The following is an 11,224-nucleotide window of genomic DNA, read 5'->3' on the forward strand; positions in this document are numbered from 1 at the left end:
CCGACAAGCGCGGGTTTGAGCCTCACTATGTGGGCAGTAGGTACAAGGAATTCCCCGTGATCTTCCAGGTGGGCAACACATCTCAGCACTAAATGTATCAGATACCATTTGCACCTATTGAAGACGCCCATTACAGGCTCTGAGCTGTTTAATTTGCCTCCCCCCACCCCACCACCACAGATATATTTCCCCCTCCCCTCCGCCGAGGGGATTAATGTGCAGGACTGTCAGTCAGGACCCGCGCGAGAGAAACTCACTTCTCTTTTCCATTCACGTCACGAGATATTTGAATTCCCTCTCACGTATGAGCGAAGCTGTCCAGCCCAGGAGGAGAGGGTCAGGTTACTGCCGGCCAACTCCTGGGGCCTTTGTTTATGTGGCGTTCAATACCTACAATTTACATCAAATTAAACCGCACATTAAATGTCCCTTTGTTTAGTGTGGCGTTCAATACCTACAATTTACATCTCAAATTAAACCGCACATTAAATGTCCTTTGTTTAATGTGCAGTTGGATAGATACGATTTGCACCTATTGAAACTGCGCATTAAAAGTCCTCTCTTTAATGTGCAGTTAATGTCCCCCTCTCCGACCACTCCGCCCCCTGATCTCCTCACTCCCCAATCCACCACTCGGCGCCTCCGCTCGTCTGGCACCGGCCTCCAGCTTTTACCCCCGCCATCCGCTCCAACATTGGCAGTCGCCCTGTCAGCCACTGACACCCGAGAATCCTGAACTCTCTCCCTCAATCTTCCCTCATTCACCCCTTTCCCCCTTTTCAAGTCCCGCCTGAAACCAACCGTGTCACCTCCCACCCTCCCCGGATCGGCCAAACTCCTCCACGGTTAAGTGAAATGAAGACTTTCCTCTGTGCAAACTATCAGCCATATTGGTTTAAAATGACAGTAAATCCTGAGAGAGATTTGAGACGGCGGCCCAATGTCAAGGCTTAATCTAAACTACAAACTTTATTGTACAGTTACACAGATTATAAAAGGTTACACGGGAAATACACATTTTGTTAAACACAGTGACACGGGGATCAGGCGCTGAGATTGACACACAGATAAACAGAGATTGTCACACTGTGCTGCCGCACACTGGGTGTCAGGGCCCTCTGATGCTGCGGCTGATGTCAATGAGGATCATTAGCTGTTGCTGTGCTGTCTGGTGGCTTCAGGGGCTCAGTGTTGGCACTGAATGTCAGGCCGTGTCGTGGCCACTCAGTGACGATCGGCACAGACGGCCTTCCCTGAACGGGACACAATGTGGAGCTGAGGTCACTCGGCCCCGAACTTGACTTCCCGTCACAACCTACGCTCCAACCTGAGCACCGCACCGCCTCCAACCCTCGGCCCTATCAGTGAGGGGTCAATGACCTTGTGGGACCCACTCCAACCTGAGCACCGGCACTGCCTCCAACCCTCGGCCCCATCAGTGAGGGGGCAGTGACCGTGTGGGACCCACTCCCGAGGGACACAGACGCTCGAGCTGAAAGAGTTGTTTGCTTCAAATACAAGTTAGATAAATAACTCTTAAGATAATATTAACTAGGGATACAACAAAAACAACATTAGATTTCTGAAGCGCATTTCATATCGGGAGGACATCCCAAGGCACTTGACTGTCAATATTTTGAAACCGAACTGGGGATCGGGTTTGGGGAAGGTGGAGGACAGGTGAACTATGAAATTATGCATTTATCTAAGAGAGTTTGATTAGAAATGTAAATCTGTGTTTTGTTTAGCAGCATTTTCTTCCAATTATTTCTATCGGTTTCGAACTCAGTTAGTGTCCCGGAATAATTCCCCTGGTGTCATTCTTGTAAAGCTTCTCTCCAAAGCTTTAACTAATTTCCAGAACAGCGCGGCTCAATACTGAATGCACATCTCCAGCTGCGGCTGGAGGTACAAAGGTAGAACTATCGCTCCAGCTTCCGTATTTGTGCTTCTATGTGATCCCAGAAAAATATCAACAGAAACCGCTTACATTTAGAAAGCATCCTTTATAAAGGCAGCGTCTCAGAGTGTTGAGGTGTGGCGGGGCTTGACCCACAACCTGGGGAGAGACTTGGCAAGTGACTGTAGACCCCATCAAACTGCAGTATTCCGATCAGATCTGAAGAGAGTTGAGCAGACAACACAGTGGCGGATTGAGACTGAGAGTTCTGGAGTTTGAGATGGGCATTGGCTGACATCATGGCCTCAGATGGTATATAAAAGGGAACAACAGACAGGTAGGAGGCATGGCCGCTCAGTTTAAATTGGGTGGAGCAGGTCAGGGAGGCAAAGAGGTGAAGGAGGTGATAGAATTTAATTTCGTTTATGAGGAAGACTGATGAACTTGAAATCGATGCGTGAAACAATGAGGGTTTAAGATGTTCGGTGTGAGACATGGTCTGAGGAAGGCAACGCAACACACGTGAAGTCGAGCGATCATGGTCAGGGATAATAATAATCATAATAATAATAATAAGTGCAATCGTTGCATTTGAAATAGAGGTTTTCACGTCTTCGAGACGTCTCAAAGCGCTTCACAGAATATGCTGTAAAGTGAAATGACTGTGTATTTGTGGGCGAAAAGCGGCAGCCAATTGCGCACAGCAGTGACCCCAAATAATCATGGATTGAAATGATCAATTTCTCACTGTTTTGGTCCTCGCAGAATCAACAGCAGGCTGAGTGCGGAGTAAGGAAACTTGCCCAAGCTCTCGCCCTGCCGGGAATCAAACCGAGTTTTCTCGCTTGTAAAGCAAGTGCACTGAGCAATTAGCAACAGGACTACACAAAGGAATTTCGGGGTAAGCAAATTAATTGGGAAACCTATCTTTTCAGGAAGGTTGTGCCAATTTGACAGGTGGTTTACAATTTTTTGGTGAACTCATCACCACGGATCACAAATCGAAGTTAGCTGTGATGGAATGGAAAATATAAATCAGACGGAATTCCTTCACACAGAGGCAGTGACACTGTGGAAGCTGAAACAAGGAGTTTATCAGATCAGTCACAGACGGCTTGAAAGTAATAAGGTCTAATTTAAAACACAATGCAACGAAATATACAGTCAATTCACTTTGCAATATATTCTGCAATGTGGTTTGATACTTTTCGAAGATGTGATCAGGCACTATATCAAATGGAAGGTTTATTATCATTATTAGTATTAATGCAGCACTTCCTCCAGTTAAGACTGAACAAAATTGCCGAAAAATTGTGCAACATCTTAAAATGTGAAATAATGGCCGAGTATTATTGGAAGTTTTAGGACTCCGTCTACACTGTGAGTCTCAATCATGCCATTTTGTTTAATTACTCTACAGGGAGCGAAACTCCAGGCTCTAAAGAAACGCCATGGAGCGGAGGAGAGGCCTGAGCAGCAGATACGGTTTGAGAAATAGGGAGAGAAAAAACTTACGCTGAGGAAATGCATCAGCTCCAAGGACTTGCAGAAATCAAAGAGCACATTGTAACTGCTTTTCCTCTAAATTTTAGAGCTTTCTGAGATGTTATACAGAACTGCATTCTGTTCCACACATTCCTCACAGAACAAAATCCGTTCTGCTCCTTCCTGATCAAACCACGGGTCACCAATCCGGGCAAACTATCTGCAATCACTGCCTTCAGCATCACTTTAAGAGAGAAATCAGTGGAATTCCAGGAGCGTTGTGAGTCTCACCTGTGGAGGACACCACTACTACCCTCCGGACACGGACGGAGAGCAAGGTGGTCGTGTCTCAGACAGAAACCTGGTGAAGGTTAACATATTAACCTTCTGGGTTTTACCAGAATTGTTTACCATCAGATTTCACAAGAATTACATTAACTTACGGAAATATTTGCTCCCGCCTGCGGTGACCCGAGTTATTGCTGGTTGGAGTTTGGCTTCCTTATTCGCTCATCGTGTTCTGAAAAGCCGGCAAGCCAACAGGGCAGGATAACTACGAAGTTAAGTCTTTAAAGATACCGCACAATAGTGGAAACATGTTGCTTTATTTACCAAGATTCTGCAATTTTTTATTCAATTCTACAATTATCACAGGTGCCATACCGTTACCTGGGCTCATAGTTAATATGAAAAGTGTCCCATTAATTAGCAATCCAGTTCAAATATCCGTTTACATACAAATGTACAGATTAACAGCAGAATGTCTATCATCAGATCAAAGTCGTTTCTGGAGAAATACATGACAAACTCGCTTTTTTTTAATTGACTTGTCAATTAGTTTAAACGCTGCTATTTCTCACAGACAGTCACCTACGCTCTCCTCCTCTGTAACTGAGCTGTACACATTCTCGATTTCGACACTGGTCAAAAATGGGCGCTGGTGATTTATTTTAATTCTGTATATTGTGGAGCTGGGGAGACCAGCGAGGAATAATTTGAATAGTGCAGTCAGAAGTGACGAAGTCGTGGATGAGAATTTCGGCTGCTGTGCATGTGAGCTATGGATGGAGATGGGCAACGTGTTGTTGTGTGAAATAAGTGAACCCGGTCAGGGAATCGATGTCGGTTAGAAAGGATAGCTGTTGCTGAATAGTTTTGCTCATTCTCCAGATTTGGTTTGCGTACTTTATATTTTGACTTCAGGTTCTTTGACAGAAATGTACTTTGATTCTCAATAACGTCTTGTCTGAAAAAATGAATATTGCTCCGAAACATCTCGATGACGTGATGAGCCGCTGTATCAGATGAGAGCAATATTATTTTATTATAAAACAGAATTATTATTATTGTAAAGCAGACTGAACTTTCGAAGCTAGTTTACTGTCCAGAGAATATAGGAATATATACAAAAACATTCGCTGAATAAATATGTGAGCAGAGCCTCAATTTGGATTACTTCCAACTTCAGGGAAAAGTTTTGGCTGATATCAGAATGTGTGTTTGGTTAAATGTTAGATTCTAACCAGATAAATCCACATAGGTTATATTTGAGTGCTTAGTCCGGCAATCTTTCCTGCTGCTTGTCCAGCGAAGACGACCTTACAATGGAGAAGTGTCCAATGTGATACCAGGAAGAACTCACTTTCCCTTTCCACAAAGTACTCCGCGCTGTCTGTTCAGCTCAGCTCACAGCTCCCTATCAGAGACAGAGAGAGGGCGAGAGAGAGTGTGCGTTTGTCAGACTGTTCCTGAGTGTATGTGTCACACAGATTTGGACGTTTGGTGAATCACAGATTTCAGTAGCTCCGTCAAACGCTTCTCCTGTGATTTTCTCCGTGTGGTTTAACCCCAGGTCTGCGGAGCCCCCGCCCCATGGGACACACACTCAAGCCTCCGGGCTCTGATCTTCACACGAGCTCCTCCTCATCCTCGTCATGGAGCCATTGCTGCTGATCTTCGGTGAGTATTGCTTCTAACTCAATGACACGGACGGCCCAACCAGAGAGAGAATGGAAGGCAGAGAGGAAAAAGAGGCTTCTTGTTTGACCCTCAGATGTCCTTTCTACCACACGTACGTGCCATGACCCGCGATTCCTTGCACCACATTCGAAATATTGCCAGCCTACGCGCACGTTTCAAGCCGCAGGCCATCGAAACGTGCCTACACGAAGTCACGACATCCAGGCTTGCCTGTAAAAGCTCACTGCTTGTCGGCATTCCCCCATTGCTCCTCCGTTCATAGGCTACACATCATCCAGAACTCTGTAGCACGTCACATCTCCTCCATCAAGCTCCGGGACCCCATAACCCCCATCCTAGCCCGACTACATTGAATACAGTTCAAGATCCTGGTCCTCACCTTCAAAGACCTCCACGGCGTCGCTCGCCCTACATCTGCCACCTCCTAACATCCTAAGAACCAGCCCGCTCTCTCCGCTTCGCGGGCTCGGTTTTGATTCACTTCTCCCGACTCAACCGCCCCACCAATGGCGGTCGAGCCTTTGGTCATTCTGCCTTCACCCTCTGAAACTTCATTCTACAGTTCCCCCTACCTCGCCCCTTCTTTACTTCCTTTAAGATCCATGCAAATAATCTAGTTTCAACGGTGTTTTCTATCACCGTACTTGTCCCCCTGCCCTCCACCCTCCTTAATCCCCACCCCAAGCTTGCGTCCAAAAGCCGTCTCTCCAGCGACATAGATCATCCCCCCGACGTGAAATAATTTAAGTTTTTGTTCTCCGTATAGGCGTGGAAGGAGTAGAGAGTGGAGAGAAGGTAGAAAACTATAAGGGGACAGTGAGGAGAGAATGTATATTTCTGTGATTCTTCGCCGCATAAGCCTTTACGGTTCTTTAATTTTATACCTCATAAACCTATATAACAGCTTTAAGAATCAGAGTAAGAACACAGAAGGTTGAGGTGATGAAGGTGGGAGTAAAGAAAGGCGTGAGGGCGGGGGATAGGGAGGTTGGGATCTGAAAGGCAGGGAACGAGGGAGAGGTTAAAGGGTGAGAAAGAAGGTAAACTAATGGCGAAAGAGAGTGTGGTAGAGACAGGGGGGAGGGAAGCGAAGAGCTCGTGGAGAGTGAAGCCGTGAGGTCTCAGGGAGGTGGATTGGGATGGGGAAAATAATGGGAAGCAGGAGAAGGAGGCGTCGCAGAAAGGATGCACGATGGAGTAAAGGAAGGGGAGCAGGCGAGTGAGAGGGAGGGAAGGAGGGAGGAATATTGGGAAGGGAAGTCGAATGGTGAGAGCAGAGGGAGTGGGGGGTAGAGGAAAATAAAGGGGGAGAAACTCGGGTTGTTGTCACTGGTACAGAGAACGATGAATAGGTGTGGAGGTCTTTGCAATGATAAATTAATGTTGATGCTTCCCCGATTGAAGCTCTATTGCTACGTAAATGCAAGTTTTCAAACGCAAGCGGTTGTAGATGGGAAACGGGAGAGGCGCAACCAGGAAAAAACGAGTATAGCGACAAGGAGACACTGCGTGTTCTGCCTATTAAATGCATATTTCCCCGTTTCCGGACGGTCAACGAACCTTGACGTCTTCCAAGACTCGAAGGAGAAGCAGAAGCGCAAAAGATCCTTGCACGAAAAATAGAAGCGGGAGCCAATGGGAATGCCAGGCGGCGTCCGATGCGAAAGGGGAGAGAGCCAACGTGTCGCGTCCTCGACCCGTCGTCAGATCTGCTGCCGGAACAACTGAACGTCCCCAGAGACTTCTGCTTTTGCTCTCAGGATTCCGGAGTCTGCAGTAATTTGTGTTTTTTTCTTGCGCAGACAATGCTGTTCAGCCCAATAGTGTGTTTGCGAGTCTGTCATATTTCTGGAGAAAAAGACTGCGGCATCTGCAGGTGAGTGACACAATCTGACAACCAAAAGTTGCTGTGGGAACACTGTCACCCTTCCTCTAACCCTACACCTTGCCCCTTCCTTCTCCGTTTCAGTTAGCGCTTGAAGACCTTCCTAATCCAACTTGCTTCACTCAGACGTATGGTATTCAGTGCAGAGGGAGCGAATCTGCTCTGAGGGATCTGCGCTGATATATTCTGTAACGAAGTAGTAAACGATGATCGTATTTTGCGTGGAATCTTCTATCATATATAAACAACAACAACAACAAAATTCCATTTATAGAGCGCCTTTCACGTCTGGAGGACGTCCCAAGGCGCAGTATAGTTGGGTCAGGACCCGAGCATTGGGGGAAATGGTCAGGGTGAGGGGAGGGGAGGGAGCGAGGAGGGGGATATGGTCAGGGTGAGGGGAGGGAAGGGAGGGAGGGAGCGAGGAGGGGGTAGAGAGGCGAGAGGGCAGCTGAAGGCACGGTCAAAGGGAAAGGTCTTGAGACCGGCCTTGAAGGATGAAAGGGAGTAAGCGAAGGCGAAGGCACTGGGGGATGGAGTTCCAGAGCCTCGAGGCTGAGAGGCTGAAGACCCGGCAACCGATGGTAGGGCGGTTGGGGCGTGGGGATGTGGCGCAGACCGAAGCCAGAGGAACGGAGGGTACGGACAGGTAGGTAGGTGTATAGTAGGTCAGAGAGGTAGGAGGGAGCGAGGCCATGAATGGCCTTGTAGGTGTAGCAAAGCATTTTCTTGTATTTTGCCTTTCAACTCGAGTAAATAGTTAATAATATACCATGGGAGTATGAATATCAAGGAAGCTGTGACTTCTCTCGCGTGAGCAGTGTTTGATCTTATCGACCTCCTGTATATCGCGATTCTCCTTTTCGTTCTGAATTTGCAGCTCAAAACCCCGATTCTCAGGCACACACTGGGGGCCAGTCAAGCCCCCAGGAGTTAGTGGACACAAAGCAACGGGTTGTGCGACTGTCAGTGATCCGGAGATGAAAGATCGAAGGAAATCCATTATTTCCTGTTTGCAATATCCACAAATTTTGGATTATAACGGACGGCATATCCGCTGTGTTTCTTTTGCAGGATGATTGGAATCAGAAGCTCAAATGACAAAATTCATGTATTTTCTGTACCTATTCTACCAAACAGACTACATCCTAGCGTTATTCAGTTCGTGTACGCACAAGGCTACCTACGGGGATCCCCTGATTAAATTCAGAGAGGACCTTAAAAGTCGTTTGTTTTTCATTTATTCTAATTGCTAAAGTATTTCATTGCCAAACTTTGCCCTAAGCGATGTCTTTTGGGTGAATAGAAATTCATGAAATATTGACCATCCAACGTGCCAGGACAAGGTCTCTCTTCAATGACGGTCCAACGTAACAGACCAGTCAGAGAAACAGTAAAGCGCCCTCTACACTATAAGATTTCGGTAATTTCCCCACTGTAACTTTGCAGCTGCTTATGCGAAGAGTTCGTTGATGCTGGGTGGCCATTCTCGATTTGGGAGTTGACAAATGACTAAAAATATCAGAGGTTTCATGTTGAAATCCTGGGTGAACGAGCATTTTATTCGCTTAATCTCCATATTTTAATGCAACCGTATTTTCAAAATAATGCATTGTTACGTGTGCTGCAGGAGGCAGGTGCTAATTGAGGTAATGGTTACTCAATCTGTTTGGAAACTACTCTCATTCCCGAGACAATATCATGGTCCCCATAATTCCGAAGCCCGTGTCCTTTCCCACACAAGGTACCAGAGCCTATCATCTTCGCTGAGTTCCTTTGCATCCCCATCTGATACAGTTCTGGGTCCCCATCTTATCTTTAAATGGTCGCAGTCAAAATCTACTCCACCTCTTCTTACCCTATGGACTGGGCCACTCACTTGCCTCTGGAGGCACAGACTTGCTTCATTTCCCAGCTTTATCCAGCCCGACATCAGCGGGGGAGATTTAAATCTTTCTGCAGCTTCATTCCACTGACCATCTGTCTCAATCTCTTCCTCCCCATGTCCACGATCAGACTCAAAACCTCACATTGGACATTTGGTAACCATACCCTTCCCAGAATGCTTCAAATCCTTCCCCTAAAACAAACGCCCAGCCAGTAATATATATTATTAAGAATATTATCTCTTGCATTCGAGATAGCACCTTTTCCCGTCTTCGAGCCGTCTCAAAGGACTTCACAGCATATTCTAAAATAAATAGAATATGTATTTTGTGGGCGAAAAGCTGCAGATTATGGCGCATAGCATTTACCCACAAACATTCGTGGATTGAGTTACCATTTTATTATTAATATTTTGTTTGACGGAATATTTACCCCGTAAAAGCAATCCAGCAATCGACTAGCCACCGGATGCAAACAGAGGCGAATCGAGCAAGGAAACTCACCCTCTGTTTTGTGCTGACGGAAATCGATCCCAGGTCTTTCACCAGCTGTCGTACTCAGCCTCAGTATTTCCTCACAAACCGATTCCATGGCCTTCCTATTGAATAGCCACTTCCCCTTCCCACTCCCAGCTCGGAGTCGAGCTCCATCACTGTCAAGCGCTCTGTGGCGCTACGTTGCGTGAGGTGCTCTTTGCAAATGCAAGTTATTGGTGTTGTTAAGTTGTTGTTTTTGAAAACATATCTTTTCTAAAAGAAAATAAAGAACGCGCTTCATTAATTCTAGTCGAGCAACAGGGAGGCGGACATCGTACACATAATTTCCTCGACTATTGTCAAAGGGTTTCATCGCTACATACAGCAGCACATTTTATATCTGTGACCGCTGTTCAGGGAACTGTACCTGTGTTGGCAAATTTTCAAGTATTTCAACCATCTCTTTGTGGAGTCCTGTAGCTCAGATGGTAGAGCACTAGCTTTGCAAGCGAGAGACCTGTTTGTGGGACATTGCTCTGAGTATTTGGCTGCCGCGTTCGCCCACAAATATACAGTCAATTCACTATAGCGTATATTCTGTGAAGCGCTTTTGGACGTCAAGAAGACGTGAAAAGCGCCGTATCCAATTATTATATATATATTATGTGAAGACTTGGGACGTCTAGAAGGCGTGAAAAGCGCTGTATCAAATGCAAGGATTAATATTATTATTATTAAACTTTCAGTGTCCAGCAAAGCCCATGCCATGCATTGATTTCCTTTCCGATCAAGTGAGTAAAAACAATAAAGTGGCAGAAAACTCTTTAGGATTACTGAATCCGCGCAATCTTAGGCAACTGCGACGTGAGTTTGACTGACCTGAGATGAGCGACCTCATCCCTCTGCTGAAATCTCTGTGCTGCGAGAAAAGTGTATTTAAATCTGTTTATTCAAAACTACCTGTGCCCTTTGGAGCTAAGCTTGAAACCCATGGATCCAGTATGGAAAGTAGATTTCAATAATATGTCTCACAAATCAGTTAGTTGCATAAACACTGTGTGTACAACTTCAGCAAAACTGCCATACATGTGTGATGCGAGCTTGTTTAGTTCATAGCTCGGACACCCCCCCAATCAAACATTCCCATGACACTTCCCCAAAGTAAACCAATCCAATGCTCTATAATTCGTGTGTGAACGTAAATGGGTTATTGTCTTATTGGCGGACAGAGAGACAGAAAGCCATTTCGTCTTTATTAGTATAGATGTATTTTTCTGGAGGAGAGTGTGATTTTCTCTGTCGCTAGTTTGTTACAGAATACCACGCAAAGCTCAATTTTTGCGGCTTAATTAAAAAAATATTAGATATAGCACATCAACAATCGAAGATCCCTTAATAGAAATATACCAATAACACACGCCAATGCAAGTTCTTTCTGACGATGTATCAGTCATGTCTCGACATGAATCGGTTATTGCGGTCTTGGCGGACAGGCAAACCGACAAACATTTTTTCTTTATTATTATAGATAAAAAGAGGGAGCCCGAAATCAGAGGAAATGATGTCACTGTTATTTTATGCTTTATAGCTTATTTATTTAATAGAATGAAA

At 45.7% G+C, this 11,224-nt stretch overlaps 1 long non-coding RNA gene across 6 annotated transcripts; it reads left to right on the forward strand.

Moving 5' to 3' along the window:
- The first annotated feature begins 3,140 nt into the window (after window positions 1-3,140).
- On the forward strand, window positions 3,141-8,474 carry LOC103172757. 6 transcript variants are annotated; one of them, XR_006085922.1, is made up of 4 exons: window positions 3,141-3,945; window positions 5,238-5,456; window positions 6,132-7,241; window positions 8,131-8,474. It is a non-coding gene; the product is annotated as an uncharacterized LOC103172757 (long non-coding RNA). The 6 variants fall into 6 exon arrangements; XR_006085924.1 differs by having other exon boundaries at window positions 3,141-3,755; XR_006085923.1 differs by having other exon boundaries at window positions 3,141-3,749.
- The last annotated feature ends 2,750 nt before the right edge of the window (window positions 8,475-11,224 follow it).

The sequence above is a fragment of the Callorhinchus milii genome, unplaced genomic scaffold (genome assembly GCF_018977255.1).
Source record: "Callorhinchus milii isolate IMCB2004 unplaced genomic scaffold, IMCB_Cmil_1.0 Scaffold58, whole genome shotgun sequence".
Classification (NCBI taxonomy): Eukaryota; Metazoa; Chordata; class Chondrichthyes; order Chimaeriformes; family Callorhinchidae; genus Callorhinchus; species Callorhinchus milii.